At 43.8% G+C, this 18057-nt stretch overlaps 1 protein-coding gene across 1 annotated transcript in view; it reads right to left on the bottom strand.

Annotated features, from left to right (window-relative positions):
- LOC138761739 (atypical chemokine receptor 3-like) overlaps window positions 1–18057 on the bottom strand; it is a 125229-nt gene that overhangs the window by 41622 nt on the left and 65550 nt on the right. The gene's annotated exons all lie outside the window — the stretch shown is intronic.

Raw genomic sequence — 18057 nt, 5'->3', positions numbered from 1 at the left:
GTTATATATCTTTACCTCCTATGTCTGCTGAAGACCTGCTGAGTTTCTCCAGCATTTCTGTACTTTTACTGATAACATTTATAGCTTAGATTGAAGATTTGTTGTTACAAAAATACATAATAATTGGATCTTTTGGCCCCGAGTATCAATAACTGGCCTTCAATTAGATCTGATTTATGTGAAAAAGAACAGCGGAGGAGATAGAGTTAAGGTTTCCAAGACCACTAAATACAAGTGGGTTCTTGGCTCCCAATGCAGTCTCCTCTACATCAGGGAGACTGGACACAGCCTGGGAGAGCACCTTTGCTCTGTCGATTGCAACAGCAAGGACCTCCCAGAGCCCTCCACTTCAATCCACACCCCATTCCCACTGTGACATGTCTGTCCATGGCCTCATATGCTGCCAAATCGAGGCCACTGTAAATTGGAGGAAGAACACCTTATATTCAACTCTACATCGGAGAGACTGGGTGCAGACTGGATGACTGATTTGTTGAACATCTCAGTTCTGTCTGCCACAATAGTGTGGATCTCCCACTGGCCATTCATTTTAATTCCTTATCCCATTTCCTCGTCGGTATGTCTGTCCATGGTCTCATACACTGCCAGACTGACACCACCTGCATATTGGAGAAACAACACCTCATCTTTTGTCTGGGCACCCTCCAACCACATGGCATTAACGTCAAGTTTGGATTTACATTAAACAACCCACCGACCCTCCACCCCCCCCACCACGCACACACACAGACTTCTTCTTTCTTCTGTCACCATCCCCCAGCTATGCTTCTCTCGCTTCTTTTCCTTTCCACTGACTCCTTTCACAGAGCTAAAATTAATTCTCACCTTTCTGCTTATCACATCCAATGAACACCTTTTGTTGTTCTGAACTCCTCCCCTGGCCAGTCTTCAGTCTTTATTCAGCTGCCTTCCTGTTTTTTTTCTATATTTTGAAGGGCTCAGGCCCGAAACATTGGTAATATATCTTTATCTCCTATGGGTGCTGCAAGACTGCCTGAGTTCTTCCAGCATTTTTCTGTATTAGTATTACTGGTATATTCTATTATGGCAGTCTCCAACCAGACAGAATTCTAATCGGCATCTTCTATTTCAATTAACCCTATCCCTGAGTTTCTCTCTTAACCTATCCCTCTGTCCCCTTTCCTCCGGCACCCTTCCCTCTCCTATCAGTGAGATACCTTTCTCAGCCCTCTGCCCTCTCACCCAACACTTCTCACCTTCTTTCTCTTCGATCCTCCCACCTGTACACACCTCTTACCTGTTTGCTTGTGTTCCTCCCCCTTTCCCTTTCCACCCTCCTCTCCTCTACTCCTCACCCCTCCCCTGATTTTTTTATTCACGTAACCTGTTTTTCCACATTCCTGACAAAGGTCTCAGTCCTGAAATGTTGATCATCTTTTACTTCCTATGGATGCTGCGTGACCTGCTGAGTTTGTGTACTGCACAGTTCTTTGCTTTTGTTGGGTTCAAAGTTTCAAGATGTTAATGTTATAGGATGGATTGATTTAGTGCAATATAAAGGCAGACTATGAAGGTGATGAGACAAGTAGAAAAGCAGGCTTCTATCCAAATGGAAAAAGATTGCAGATGAGTGAAGTACAGAAGGATCGAGGTATCCATGTATACATATTATCATAGAGGCATCGGACACGGAGACAGGACCCTCAGAGCAACTCTTTGATGCTTCTCTCTCTCTTGTACACAAAGGGGTGCCAGGCAATACTAATGGCGAGTCTGCCATTAGGCAGAGAAAAGTTAAAGTATATGATGTAGGTTATACTTTTAATGTATTATTACGTGACAATAAAAGGAACCTCAAACCTTAAACCTCTTTTCCACCCTGTCTACTTGTGCTGTCACTTCCAAGAAGCTACAGATCAGGACCTCCATATCCATCTGCACATCAATGCTTTAAGAGTCTTGCCATTAACTGCATATATTCCCCTTACATTTGATCTCCCAAGGTGCAACACCTCACTCTTGTTTGAATTGAACTTCATCTGCCATTTTTTTGCATATATCTATGATTGAGGTGTATTTTGTTGTTTTCTTTGATAGCCCTCTACACTGTTACCAACTTCACCAATCCTTGCTTCTGTCCACATTTCCAACAATCTTTGTTTCATAAGATATCCTTTCCACGAGATAATCAAACTGCCCACAGTATGCCCTTACCAACATTATATATATTTCCACTACATTTCACCACCCAAAGTATAACACCTCACTGTACCATGAGTAAAAGCTCTGGAGGGAGAACAAATGTTTTTATTAGCTTATAACTATGGGTAGGGTCTCACAGTAATTTTCAGAAGGGTTCTGGATTTAGGCGGGGTTATATGTGAGCAGATGGGGGTGGAGCTGGGAGGCAGAGCCAGCCATCAGCACAACACACTACCAGTGAATCCCAGTTCACTGCATTCACCCCTTCCTGGAGAATTTAGGGTCCATGAATGAAGACTGAGAATGTGGGTTTCACCCTTTCCACCAGGGGGTCAGTCTTGTTTCACCTCATGTGCTTCCTGAGAAGGACTGGTTGGGAGTGTAGCTCCCAATGCTGACCTTCATTTGTAAGTGAATAGGAGCTCATGAGGAGTAGCTTTGGTTGTGGTACATAGTAGTGACCGGATGGAATGGAGCACCATAGGGAGGACTTCCTGCCAGTGTGAGTCTGGAAGGCCTTTTGACTTCAGGGCCAGTTTGATAGCCTTCCAGACTGTGGTGTTCTCATTTTCAACCTGCCTGTTCCCCCGGGGGTTGTAGTTAGTAGTCCTGCTGGACGTGATGCCCTTCACCAGCAGGTACTTACATAGCTCATCACTCATAAAGGATGAGCCCAATCTCTCTGTATATAGCTAGGATACCTGAACAGGGCGAAAGTGGAATCTAGGGCCTTTATGACTGACGAAGTGGGTGTGTCTGGACATGGAATGGTGAATGGGAAGTGGGAGTACTCGTCAATGATAGAGAGGAAGAAGGTGTTCTGGTTCGTGGAGGGGAGAGGTCCCTTAAAATCGACGCTGAGCCATTCAAAGGGCCTGATGACTTGATCTGGTGCGCCTTTGCAGGTCGGTAGAAGTGTGGCTTGCACTCCATGCAGACCTGGCAAGACCTGGTCATTTCCCTGACATCTTCCATGGAGTAGGGCAGATTGCGCTCCTTGACAAAATGAGCCATGTAGGTAACCCCTGGATGGCAGAGTTCATTATGCAGAGACTGCAGTTGGCTGGTGTGTGCAGAGGCACAGCTTCCTCTGGATAAGGCATCTGGAGGGTCATTAAGGGCTCCTGGCTGATAGGCAATGTCATAATTGTAGGTGGAGAGCTCAACCCTCCACCTACCAATCTTTTCATTCTTGATTTTCCTTCTCTTGACATTATTAAACATGAATGTGACTGAGCACTGGTCAGTGAGGAGCATAAATCTTCTAACAGTCAGGTAGTGTCTCCAGTGCCTCACAACTTCTACAATGGCTTGAGCCTCCTTTTTGACCGATATGTTCCAGATCTCATGATCTTGTAATAGCCGAATAAAAAATACAACTGGCCTGCCCGCCTGGTTGAAGGTAGTTGCCAGGGCTACATCTGAAGTGTCGCTTTCCACTTGGAAAGGTACATTCTCGTCCACCGAGTGCATGGTGGCTTTCACAATGTGGTTCCAGAGATAGTTAAAAGTCATTTGGGCTTCAGCAGAGAGGGGAAAATTAGTGGCTTTTAAGAGAGGGCAAACCTTATCAGTGTATTGAGGGATCTACTGGGCATAATATGAGAAAAACCCCAGGCATCTCCTCAAAGCCTTTGTGGTCCTGGGGATGTGGAGCTCTAACAGGAAGTGCATCCTATGGGGATCTGGGCCAATTATGCCATTCTCCACCACGTAGTCAAGGATAGCCAGACGTTTAGTCCTGAACACGCACTTGTCAGGGTTATAAGTGAGATTCAGGGCTTTCGCTGTGTGGAGAAAACTCTGGAGGTTGGCATCATGGTCTTCCAAGGTGTGGCCACAAATGGTGACATTATTGAGGTAGGGGAAGGTAGCTTTCAACCCATAATCGCCCTCCATTCTGTCCATTTGATTCTGGAAGATAGAAACCCTGTTAGTAATACCAAAAGGGACCCTCCGGAATTGATAGAGATGACCATTAGCTTCAAATGCCGTATATGGACGGTCCTCAGAATGGATTGGCAACTGGTGATAAGCAACTTTCAGGTCAATTGTTGAATAGACCCAATACTGAGTAATATCATTCACCATATCCAAAATTCGAGGGAGAGGGTATGCGTCCAGAAGTGTTTACCAGTTAATGGTTTGTCTATAGTCAATCACTAGCCTGGACTTGTTTTCCCTTTTACCATTACCACTTGCGCTCTCCTTGGGCTAGGTTCGATGATACCTTCATCAAGCAGACGTTGGGTCTCAAACTTAATAAAATCTCGGCCTGCTGTACTGTACCTCCTGCTCTAAGTTTGCAGTCTTGAGGACAGATTTGGGATGAGAGAAGGGGGAGTCAATATTCAGTGTAGAGAAGTTGCATATAGGTTCTGATTTTAGGGGCTTTCTGTTCCGAATCGTTACGGGGTGGGGGAACCAGAATACTCCAAGGTCATGCTTTTAAAGTAACACAGGAAATCCAGACCCAACATTACCAGAGCACACAATTCACCAAGTATATACAAGCGATATTTACAGAATTCCACCCCCCTCCCTTGAAACTACAGATGTACTATACAATGTTGTGAAAATGCGTAGAATGCGAATGAGACACAAGGAATATGTGGTAATTGGAAGGATACATCTTTTGGCTGTAATCTTGCACAGTCTGTGAGTCTATGAAGCTTTCAGTAGAGCCTGTGTTGATTAAGCATTTAGTGGAATGTTCGTTTACCTTCACAGTCACTATGGAGTTGCTGAGCTGGTGAGGTCTGTCCTGATCTAGAACTATCGAGAATAGATCCATGGAGCTCCATGCTCCTCATTCGGTGGCCCCCACCATCCTGGGTTGCCCTGCATGGGTAAGATGGCATCAACCTCGTGGCACAGTAAGATGGCCGCCCTCCTTCCTCCTCCGATGATGATGGTGCCGAGTTTGAATTTGAGTCCCGGCAAGATGGCCACCAAGCCTTTTTGCACTGTATTCTCACTGATACCCTCTGTCGGCGCAGCAAGTGTGTTCAGGAGAATTCAGGGCAGACGGCTTGGGACTGGAATAGGATCCAGGAGCAGTGCAGCCCATGCTTCCCTTCGCCAATGCCCTTTCTTGCCACAGCTGGAACATACTGAGTCTTTTGCCAGGCAAAAAGATTGAGGATGCTGACACTTGCCGCATTAAAAGCACTTCCTAGCAGGGAAGCAGCAGCCATTAGGGCTGGGATAGCATGAGCAGCCGGTCCTTGGAAGGGGTCACCTGGGTGGGCAAGGTCGCTGGCTTCAAGGTCGTTGTTCTCGAGCTTGGCCTGTTCCAGCAATTTGACCAGTTCAATGTGACTAGCCGGGTCCTTCTTTCCTGACTCGAGCTGTTGCTGCCTTGTGTACCTCATGCAGACTCCCGTGACTAGAGTGTCCCGGATCTGTTCTTCCTCACGAACGCAGCCCGTAGATGCTTCGTATCTGCATTTCTTGGCAAGCATCCATAGATCCAGCAGGTAGTCATCAATGGTCTCTCCTGGCCATTGGCGACATAGGACGAGTCGATGCCTCGCTAGGACCTCGTTTTGTGACTTCAGGTACTGAGCCTTCAATGCCTCGATAGCAGCATCATATGTCGAGCAGTCCCTGGTGCCTACACACCCTTTCATTCCTACCATCAAAACAAGTGCGGACCTCCTCAGTTCATCAGTGTGGAAGACATCTCTGGTCATGTTCAGGTAGGCCTGGAAGCAGTCTAGCCAGTACATAAACTCTTCAGCCGTGTCGGGGGACAGAGGGTCTATCAGCAGCGTATGTGGCTTGAGTAGCACTTTCCTCGTTTAGGGAATAAGCTCATAAATAAAAGTTCTCACGACTGGAGGGAGAACATAGCTTATAACTATGGGTAGGGTCTCACAGCAGTCTTTTGAAAGGTTCTGGGTTTAGGCTGGAAACTATAGTTATATGTGAGCTGATGGGGTGGAGTTGGGAGGTGGGGCCATCCATCAGCACAACACACTACCAGTGAATCCCAGTTCACTGCACTCACACTTATCCAAATTAAACCCTTGCCATTTCTCAGCCCACTGACTCAGTTGACCAAGATCCCATTGAAATCTTTAATAACCTTCATCATTAACCACAATATGGCAGCACAGTTAGTGTTCGGGTTAGCGCAATTTTACTACAGTTCCAGCGACCCAGTTTCGAATTTGGCAAGTCGTTTGTACGTTGAGTCCGCATGGATTTCCGCCAGGTGCTCTGGATCCCTCCCACCCTGCCAAAACGTATGGGAGTTGTAGGTTAATTGGGTGGCACAGGCTCATGGGCCAGATGGGCTTGTAACCATGCTGTACATCTAATTTAAAAAATAATATCACCAATCTTAGTATCATCCACAACCTACTAACCATGTCCCAACTAGATAAAATCATAAGCGAAATAGATTGAGTCTTTTGCTCAGAGCAGGAGAATTAGTGACCAGAGGTTTAAAGTGAGGAGGGAGAGATTTAACAGGAACCTGAGGAGTAACTCTTTACACAGAGGGGGGTGCGCGTGTGCAACAGACGACTGGAGGAGGTGGTTGAAGCACCGCAGAGCCCACCTCACTGACAAAAGACAAAGGAGGAAAAACCCAACACCCATCCCCAACCAACCAATTTTCCCTTGCAACCGCTGCAACCGTGTCTGCCTGTCCCGCATCGGACTTGTCAGCCACAAACGAGCCTGCAGCTGACATGGACATTACCCCTCCATAAATCTTCATCCGCGAAGCCAAGTCAAAGAAATAAACATTTGGACAGTCGCATGGATAGGATGGGTTTTGAGGGAAATGGGCCAAATGCAAACAGGTGGAACTAGTATAGGTGGAAGATTTTGGTCACCATGGGCAGGTTGGGCCAAAGGGCCTGTTTCCACACTCAGTGACTCTATGCTGCCAACATCTTTATCGAGATCATAAATATAAGGCCTTGAGATTCTTGGACTATCAGGGAAGGTGGGATGTATAGAAGAGGGACAGACTGCAAGAGGCACCAATATGCTAGAGGGGAGATAATAAGCAATTCGATTTGATTTGTTTCAAATTGATGGCTAAAAGTCCTAATCGTTTTTTTTAAATTTAAACTTCATTCCCCTCTGTAAACATGCTGTATGTGATTCTAATACAAATGGACTTGTTTATGTTAGAATTATAAACAGATCCAGATGGTGGACTTTCAGCATTTAATCCATGTTTTTATCATCCAAACACCTAATAATCATATCTTGTCCTCATGCAAAATGTTATGGAACATAGGCTTCTAAACCCTTACTATCCACATATTTTCCAAATATCTTTTGAATGTTGTAATTGAACCTGCTTCTACAGCTTCCTCGTTCTATGCACAGACCACCCACCACGTGTGATAGTTGCCCCTCAGGTCCTTGTGAAATCTCTTTCCTTGCACATTAAGTCTACGCCTTCTAGTTTATAATCATCAAGGATTGGAGAAGGAATATTCACTTTATCCACTTTAATCCATGCCCCTTATGATCTATCTAGGGTCACCTCTCACCGTTGTAAGCTCCAGGGAATAAAGCCCAGTATATCGAAAATAAATCAAAATATCTAACCCTGTATATCAAGCCCTCCAGTCCTGGCAACATCCAGGTGAATCTCCTCTGCACTCTTTCAACTTATTGATAACCTTCCTCTAGCTGGGTGACCAGAACTGCACACAGTACTCCCAATGTAGCCTCACCACTAACTTGTGCAGCTGAATCATGAGGTCCTAACTTTTATACTCAATGAGTATAAAATGCCACCTTCTTAGCACCTACTTGCGAAAAATAACACTAATTGGGCAAGTGCTTTACAGATCTGCCAGCAATCCATCTGAGCTTCCAATTGCCTGTCACTTAAATTTTCCATTCACTTCCCACTGTGACTCATCCACCTCTGTCCTCCTGTACCCCTCCAATGAGGCCCAACATAAGCTTGAGGAACAACATCTTCTATCTGAGCACATTGTACCCTTTAGAGCTCAATGTTAAATTCAATAGTTTCATGATACTGGCTTAGACAACACATAGAAAACCTATGCAGTACATCATTTAAATGTCACCTTAACTCTTCACAAAATGAATTTCAGAGGTGGACTGCAACCCAAAAGAGTGCTGGGATTAACAGACAGGATGGAGGTAGGATGAGAGGAGGGAGGGGTGAAGTGAAGAAAGGAAAGGGCAGGAAAGTACTACAAGTCTTGTGGGTGAGTGCTGGGAGAGAGAAAAATGAACTGTGCCTTCAATCCAAATTCATAAGGCTATTTCTTTAATTTAGATTCAGGTAATTTTGTTGTCAGCCTTTCTGAAGTTTTCTTATTTTTATTTTAGTTCTTGAGGATGGATCAATTTGATGAGAAAAATTCTGCAGAAAGGTTAATCATAAGGCATTTGCTTGTTCTCACTTGAAATGCTACCTGCTCCAACAAGAATCTGTTCCCTGTTTTGTTTCCGGATTTCCAAATGGGTGGATTTTTGTTTTACTTGCCTGAGCACGAAATACTTCTTAGGAATGAGCAGCTGAATGCACCTCCAGTATCCGTTACAACCCTCAAACTCCTGCCACCATTACGATGATACTTCCTTGCACCCTGAGTGAGGGCACAATTCCTTTCTCCCACATTCATTTTGGGTGACCCAGGTTTGAATAGGGTGCTGTTTGTCAGGAGTTTGTACTTTCTCCCCAAGTCCTGTTCGGGCTTACTCTGGATCCTCCTGTTTCCTCTCACCCTCCAAAAATATATGGGCTTAATGAGTTAATTGGACAGCAGGAATAGGGTGCTGTTTGTCAGGAACTTGTACTTTCTCCCTGTAATGCGCGTCAAAAGAACCAAAGACTTTGTTGATTCAAACCAGAATGACCTGGTCTGGCTAGGAACAATCCTTTAACACCTTCCAGTAGGTATGGCTACCCTCTCAGCCAATCACAGTCATCCTACACTTCTTTTCTTTTCTTCTTTGGCTTGGCTTCGCGGACGAAGATTTATGGAGGGGGGTAAAAGTCCACGTCAGCTGCAGGCTCGTTTGTGGCTGACAAGTCCGATGCGGGACAGGCAGACACGGTTGCAGCGGTTGCAGGGGAATATTGGTTGGTTGGGGTTGGGTGTTGGGTTTTTCCTCCTTTGCCTTTTGTCAGTGAGGTGGGCTCTGCGGTCTTCTTCAAAGGAGGTTGCTGCCCGCCAAACTGTGAGGCGCCAAGATGCACGGTTTGAGGCGTTATCAGCCCACTGGCGGTGGTCAATGTGGCAGGCACCAAGAGATTTCTTTAGGCAGTCCTTGTACCTCTTCTTTGGTGCACCTCTGTCACGGTGGCCAGTGGAGAGCTCGCCATATAACACGATCTTGGGAAGGCGATGGTCCTCCATTCTGGAGACGTGACCCATCCAGCGCAGCTGGATCTTCAGCAGCGTGGACTCGATGCTGTCGACCTCTGCCATCTCGAGTACTTCGACGTTAGGGATGAAAGCGCTCCAATGGATGTTGAGGATGGAGCGGAGACAACGCTGGTGGAAGCGTTCTAGGAGCCGTAGGTGGTGCCGGTAGAGGACCCATGATTCGGAGCCGAACAGGAGTGTGGGTATGACAACGGCTCTGTATACGCTTATCTTTGTGAGGTTTTTCAGTTGGTTGTTTTTCCAGACTCTTTTGTGTAGTCTTCCAAAGGTGCTATTTGCCTTGGCGAGTCTGTTGTCTATCTCATTGTCGATCCTTGCATCTGATGAAATGGTGCAGCCGAGATAGGTAAACTGGTTGACCGTTTTGAGTTTACACTACCATCTGTACATATGTACATATAAACATTGGTGATAGAATCTGAACTATCACACTCCCCAAGGCCTGTTTGGGGTTACTCTGGATCTTCCTGTTTCCTCTCACCCTCCAAAAAGATATGGGCTTAATGAGTTAATTAGACAGCAGGAATTTTAATGGCCACAATCAGCTTCTTCCATATTGTACTGTTAAATTTAAATTTTAAAAATTGAGTTTTTCTCTATCCATCATGTCTGCACTGATGAAGTGATGTTCCCCGCAGTTATCCCAAAGACGTCTTCGTTTTCCTGAACCACTTTTTCGAACCACCATGGTTGACAGAACCATCAGCAAAATCTCACCCTCTTGCCCACACTTTTGCCCTCGCCCACCACAACCCACATTCTCCTCTTGGTCCTCACCTTCAACCTCATCAGATTTGGCATTCAATAGATAATTCTCCACCATATTTGTGATCTACAATGAGATTCCCCTACCAGGTAGATCCCCTCACTTTACAGTTTCCCACAGGGACCCTTTTCTTCTGTGACTCCCTGGATGGCTCATCCATCTCCAACTACCCTTCTTGCTTCACATTCCCATGAAATTTCTGCAGTCACAGTGCTGGGTCTTTAACCTTTTCCTTCTACGTATCATTCTTCTCTTTTAGACATACAGCAACATTAACAGGCCATTTCGACCCATGAGTCTGTGCAGCCCAATTTACACCCAATTAGCCTACACCCCTGGTACGTTTCGATAAACAAGGAAGCCAGACGCCCCTAGGAAAACCCACGCAGACATGAGGAGTACAATCTCCTTACAGACAGTGCAGGATTCAAACCCCGGTCCTGATCGCTGGTGCTGTAAAGGTGTTGAGCTAACTGCTATGCCAGCCATGCCATCCCTATGCTATAAAGTCTCTTCTACTTGCGAAAAAAAAACTAATTGGGCAAGTGCTTTACAGATCTGCCAGCAATCCATCTGAGCTTCCAATTGCCTGTCACTTAAATTTTCCATTCACTTCCCACTGTGACTCATCCACCTCTGTCCTCCTGTACCCCTCCAATGAGGCCCAACATAAGCTTGAGGAACAACATCTTCTATCTGAGTACATTGTACCCTTTAGAGCTCAATGTTAAATTCAATAGTTTCAGCTGACCTATTCTGCAATGAACAAAGAGAAAATGGAGAGACTCAGCAGGTCAGGCTGCAACCATTGATAGAATGGGCCAGTCACTGTTTCAGGATGGATCCCCTTTAATTAAGTCCATTTCTCTTCATGGATGCTGTCTGACCTTCAATCAAGATTAAAGCACCTATAGTTTCTTTGACATATTCTGCTCTTTTGAAACATTAACTCAGTTTTGTTTTCACTCCCTTACACTGCCTGATCAGCTCGGGATTCCCAGAATCTTCAGATCTTAGCAACAGACCTGCCCAGCATTTTCCAGCTTTTACATGTCCCTTCATGCATTTTCTTTCTCTGTAACCTTTGTTATTATCCAACTGAGCAGGCAGCTGCATTAAAATTGGATCACCTTGGCAACCTCAGCCAATCAAAGATATTCCCTATGTCCTAATCATCCCTGCTCAAGCCTCTCGGCAACTTACAATAGATTTGTTTTCTGATCTAGTTCTGGAGAACAATCTTCGATCTGGATCATAGATCTCCACAGATGCTGCCAGGCCTGTTTTATTTCAATGATGTTGAACACTCATCTGTGCACAGATTCATTAGTACACATAAAATGAACATTGTTGAGAGAAACGGATGATATTACAGTGTCCAGGAAAGGGTCTGATCAACGATTCCATTGGTGTTCACAGGCCAATGAGTGCAGACAATTCCATAGGAATTCCCTCCTCTGAAAACCATTGCTTTCCTTTATTGAAGCCATCTCTTAGCCTTTGACTTTTTCCACCTTTCTGCAAGGTGCCTAAGACTGAACCACACCTTTCCCAAATGGTGTGAGGTTGATTCCAATATAAACATGAAGCCATGCCTTTACTGAGAATTGAGCTTATACAATGCTGAAATCCTCCTCTATGCCTCCGTTACCTTTATTCCCAATGTAATTCATGGTGCTCTCCTTTGTTCTGTCACACAATGAGGACATCTAACACTCTGTTGACTGCATCCTAATTCCTGCCAGGACCCATTCACTCAGCATCATTGGAACTTGTCCCTATTCCACATCACATTACTCTATATGCTTGTTGATCTCCATTAGTCCCCAAACATAAACATCTCATCCTTGCTTTCACATAGGGGAAAGATGAACAGGACATCTGGAATTACCTTTGCTGCTTTACAACTTTCCGATCCTGGTCTGTGAGCATGCCCAGATTTATTGTCCCAACATGAGTGGCCATGTCTTCAGCTGTTCAACAAAAGTTCTGGAATTTCCTTTGTAACAATACTTTAAACCCTTTAAGCCATGCATTAAAACTGACCTCTTTGGGTAGATATTTGTCATTGTCCTGATATTTCCTTATGTATTTCAGTGATAACTACAAAGTGCATTGAGAAAGTTTACAATCATTTTGAGGATATAAACACAATGATATCAATACAACTGTTTTTGATGCCCAGAAGTTATAAAATGAAAACAGGCCTTTAGATTCAGCCTATTTATGTTAGCACTGATCCAGCCCTTGAATAATTAATTCCAATCACATTCACCCATACTCTTCACATAACTTTTCAATTTTTCTCCTTCATTCATCTTTTCAATCTGACCTTGGATTTGGATATAATTTCAGTTGCAAGCATAATATCTGAAAGTAATTTCCTTCTCATACCTTTCCCTGGCCTCTTTTCTAAATCCTTGCATTTAATTTTCTATTTGTGGTCCCTAGCTCTTTCACCTCAGTATATTAAATAGCTGAGTTTAATTGACCCTGAGTTGTATTTCCGATTATTACAATGGGCATTTGTTCTTAAAATACTTTAACGGGTAAATAATACCAGGAGCATAGTTCCCATTCAAAATGCAATACTTTCTGAGATGCCGTCGCTGATTAGTTGTATAAAAGCTCCTTTAGTGATGCAGGAGTTTGCTTCCTTTTACAAATCCCAGGAATGTTATATTTGATCCCAATCAATCCATCAACCAACAACATTCCTTCACACCACTGACGTTAACAGTTTCACTAATGTAACTAAGCCATGCACATGCTTTAGTTGGTGTTTGCAGATCTGAAAAGGTAAAGCGAGAAAGAGAAAAGGAGAACGGAACTGAGGAAAGGGCAACATATCCTCTACTTTGAACTTTAAACATCTCTTCAAACTTTTTATTCTGTTCTGTCTACTTCTCTTCAACAAATTATATTTCCATGGTTTATGTACGATGAATTCGGTGAGGTCAGTCACGTGGTCCTGATGTTTCCTTTCCTCATCCGTGGCTTTTCACGATTTCTGCATGGTAGCGTCCAGAGGACAATCTTTGCCATCAAAGTCAGCACCTAATTATCAGTGATTATCCATTGAGGTTGTGGGAGTGTGTGTGTGTGTGTGTAGGGGGGGGGGGGGTGTGGGGGGGGAGGGGAAAAGGGTTTGTAGGGGCAGTTGAGATACATCAGGAATACACAAGCCCGTTTTGACTGTCTCTGAGGAAAAGGAAGGGACAATTGTCCAAGAACAACATCTTCATTTTTTAAAATTAAATTTTAAATTTTATTTAAAAAAAATTTAGACATACAGCACTGTAACAGGCCATTTCAGCCCATGAGTCCAGGCTGCCCAATTTACACCCAATTAACCAACACCCCTGGTACATTTCGAATGGTGGGAGGAAACTGGAGCCCCCGAGGAAAACCCAAGTAGACAGAGGGAGAACTCCTGGGTTCTCCAAACTCCTTACAGACAGCATGGGATTTGAACCCAGATCTGGTCCTGATCGCTGGTGCTGTAAAGGCATTCCATTATGCCAACCGTGCTGCCCCCACTCCAACCATTCTGCCCATGGTGCCAGGCTGATAAGAGTCATAGTCACATAGAGTGCAACAGGCCTTTTGTCCCAATCTGCCCACACCAAATTAAATTTGAGACCTTATTTAATGATTTCTATTTTCATTGATCCCTCTAGCCATTTAATCTGCTGCCTAACCATATATTTAAAATGAATTGAATCACAGATCTTTGTACCAATACCAATTTTATCTTACAAGGTGAGTTTTATGCTCTGCCTAAGCTAATGAACCAAGTTATTGCTTCTGTTCACACAGGTTTGGTAGTGCTGATGGGCCTGTCCTGGTGTTTGGTAGTAGTGATGGGCCTGCCCTGGTGTTTGGTAGTAGTAATGGGCCTGTCCTGGTGTTTGGTAGTAGTGATGGGCCTGCCCTGGTGTTTGGTAGTAGTAATGGGCCTGTCCTGGTGTTTGGTAGTAGTGATGGGCCTGCCCTGGTGTTTGTTTGCTCAAGTGAAATGATAGCAACTTTTGGAACCTAATTGAATTGAGTGGCAGAGAAGGAAAAAACAAGAGAAACACAATGAATAAGGAAAGGAGATAAATATGGATGTTACAGAGTAATACTGTGTGAAAGGTTTAGATTTAGAAGAGATAACAGAATATAGACAGAATGCAGAGTTGGGCGGAGAAGTGGCAAATAGAATTCAATCTGGAAAATTGTGAAATGAGACACTTTGAAAGAATGAACTTGAAGGGGCTGTAAATGTTTTCTGGCAGTGTGGAGGAACAGAGATAGGGCCCAGATCCATAGATCCCTTAAGGCTGGAGCACACATTGATAGGGTAGTAAAGGAGATTTATGATGTGCTGGCCTTCATTAGCAATGTGGCAGTTCTACAAAGCACTGATTAGACCACAGTTCGAGTATTTTGATCAGGTTTTTTTTTTGCCTCATTACTGGAAGGATGCAGATGCTTTAGAAAGGGTGCAGAGGAGATTTACCAAGGTGTTTTCTGGATTGGAGGATATGTCTTATGAAGCAAGCTGGACAAAGGTAGGGCTTTTCTCTTTGGAGTGATGAAGGATGAGAAGTGACTTAACAAAGGTATATAAGATTATCAGGGACAGCCAGCACTTTCATCCTGGGGAAACAAAATCAAATACCAGAGGACATATGTTTAAGGTGAGTGGAGGAAACTTTAGGGGAGAAGCCAGAATTACGTTTTTTCACGCAGAGAGTGATGGGCAGCTGGAATGCCTTGCCGGGAGTGGAGGTGGATGCTGATACTATAGGGACATTGAAAAGGTTCTTAGATAGGCACATGGATGTAAGAAAAATAGAGGGTTATGGGTATGAGGTAGGGAAGGGTTAGATTTGTGGAGTTGATTTATATAGGTTGACATAACATTTTGGGCTGAAGGGCCTGTACTATGCTTAGAAATGAGAACATGTGGAATAAGAGATAATTGTCTAGAAGATTGTGATAGTACAGATCTATCACCAATGTACATAGTATATATAGTTACTGTATCTAGACTGTGCTTACAGCGATTGGCTGAGAGCTAAGCCACGCCTATTGTCTGGGCCTTAAAGGGTTGTGTCCCTAGCCAGGTCAGATCATTCTGGACTGGTCGGCCAACTGTGAAGAGCTCCTGTCTTTTGCTAATAAAAGCCTTGGTTTGGATCAACAAGTCTTTGATTCTTTTGACGAGCTCTACAAAGATGGGCCCACTCATGTGCATCTTTTATCTATAATATGTGCACAAAGATCAAATTCCACCTGCATGTATAATGATAAGATTGTTTACTTCTTGACCATCTAGAAATGGGAATGTTGATATCTGAGAACAATTCATCTCAGTTCAGGCATGACTTCCCAGCATGGTGTGATGGCAATATCGAGGTAAACCAATGCTCACTTCTTCACTGATAACAAAAATCAGTGGAACAGCATACAATTCATCAGTAAACAAGGAACAAACCCTGCACCATCACCATTCACAGCAGAATTCAAATGTCCCAGCTGAGATATTAATGTATTGTGGTGCCTGTTCGATTGACCATTTGGGGTGACTGAGGAGCTTTTCACCATACAGATCACTGTCTTATCGCTGCCCAGGGCTTACAATTTTCTGTGGCCCCTTGGATCTTAGGATTGGGGGTGTGTGTGTAGATGGGAGGGGGGTATGTGGTGTGGCCACTCACAATGAGGGACTATCCACCACCCCTTCTATTTCCTACTCTCCAGGGCAGCCTTGTGTACAGTTGATGAGACTTCCATAGATATGTGTGTATTGAAGCTCTGAAGGGATAAATGAACAGATGCAGGTTGAAATTAGAAATACACAAATGTGCTAGACCCTTTCTTCCAGCTCCTCACCCCCATCCCTTCCTTCTCCAGTCAGAGAACTACCCTCCGTCTTCTCTCCCTATCACTGCTCATCTTGTTTCTCTTCTACCCTCCCACCTGTCACTTCTTACCAGTTAGACTGGGCTCCTCAGCCTCTTCCTCCCTTCTCTCCTCTCCCCCCTCCCCTACCTTTTTATTTTGGCACTTGACTGTTTTGTTTATACCTGATAAAGAGAATAGGCCCAAAACATTGGTTGCCCTTTTCTTCCTGTGGACGCTGCATGACCCTGTTGAGTTTCTCCAGCATATTTGTGTATTGCACTCGACCCCAGAATCTGTAGCCATTCTTGTTTAACTGAAACAAAGAATGATAATCAGTCATAAATAATGAAAGAAGGAGTAGAAAATAAGAGAGACAGAGAGAAATGGAAAACAAGGAAGTGATGAAATACTATTAGGACAGGGGCAAATGGCTTGATTTCAGTAACAGAATATAAAAGTATTCAAAATTAGAAAACAAAAGATCCTATCAACACATGCATATTTTAATTAATCCTTTGATTAAATGCTAATTTCAAGATTAAATGTTTTAAAAGAAATTAAATTTTAAGTCTACGCCAAATTCCTGTTGATTATACATAAACCAATACCTCTAATTACCTGTTCTACATTCTTTTTCTACAAACCCCTTCTTGAGTTTAAAAAAATCTGTCACATCATTCATGATGGATTAATCGTGGGGAATATAAGACTGTGATACCGCGATGTGAGGAAGTGGATTTTGTCAGTCGCCCAGCCCGATCTCCTGTTTACTCTCCTGCCCTTTCCCCATAGCACGATTCCCACACTGATTAAAAATCTCATCTTTCAACTGGAGAGAGACTCCAGTGATCCTCTTTGCCACTCTTATGGGGATTGACCTTCAATCTATTTCTCCGCAGCAATCGTACCACACCGTAATGCAGATGGTCTCGATAGAGCTACTGCAGAAGATTGACATAATGGTGGCCGGTAGCCTTGCCCGCTTCAGTCTTCTCAGGAAGAACTGTCACTGTTGCACCTTCCTGACAAGTGAGGAGATGTTGTATGTCCATGATAGGTCACTACTTAAGTGAACTCCAAGGAACTTGGTAATCTCTATTCTCTCTACTACAGATTTGTTGATGTGTAGTGGTGGGTGGACGTTCTTGGTCTTCCTGAAGCATCCCTATTCTTATTCCCTACCCTTAAAAAAAGGACCATCTTTCCTTTAGCTCTTACCTACTGGACTGTCTACTCAACTTCTGTGTTTGGTGACTCCCAATCCCTTTGTGCTTTGTAACTTTGAAGAGTTTTTCTCCATTTAAGTATCATCCTGCCTTCTGTTCCAAAATGAACACCAGCACATTTCCAACATCATATTCCATTTTCCAACTATTTTCCCATTTACGCAACCTCTGATTTATTTCTCTGTAAACATTTGTTTTACCATTGCCCATCATCACTATTTTTTATGTTGACTCCAAATTTGACAACTGGACATTTGATTTCTTCTTCCAAGTTGCTAATGTTCATCACTGATTTTAGCTTCCAAAATAAAGTCCCTGGTGGACTTAGATATATACTGGGCTTTCTGTCAGCCTAGGGGAAGCAGATGAATCCAATGAACTTTTTCCAAATATTTTCAGCTTTTGAATTAACAAAGAAATATCTGTTGCTATTGCTAAGGTGTAAATTGTATATTCATGATTTTTGGAATGTAAATAAAATGTTTTTAGAGACTTTGGGAATTCAGAGTAACTCAGGATCTCTGATAAATAAATCTTGCTTGAACCAGAGTGAAGGAATGAGTGGAGAAGGATTTTCCCACTTTAT

This window comes from Narcine bancroftii, chromosome 4 (assembly GCF_036971445.1).
Source record: "Narcine bancroftii isolate sNarBan1 chromosome 4, sNarBan1.hap1, whole genome shotgun sequence".
NCBI lineage: Eukaryota > Metazoa > Chordata > Chondrichthyes > Torpediniformes > Narcinidae > Narcine > Narcine bancroftii.
This window is presented reverse-complemented; position numbering and strand designations above follow the sequence as displayed.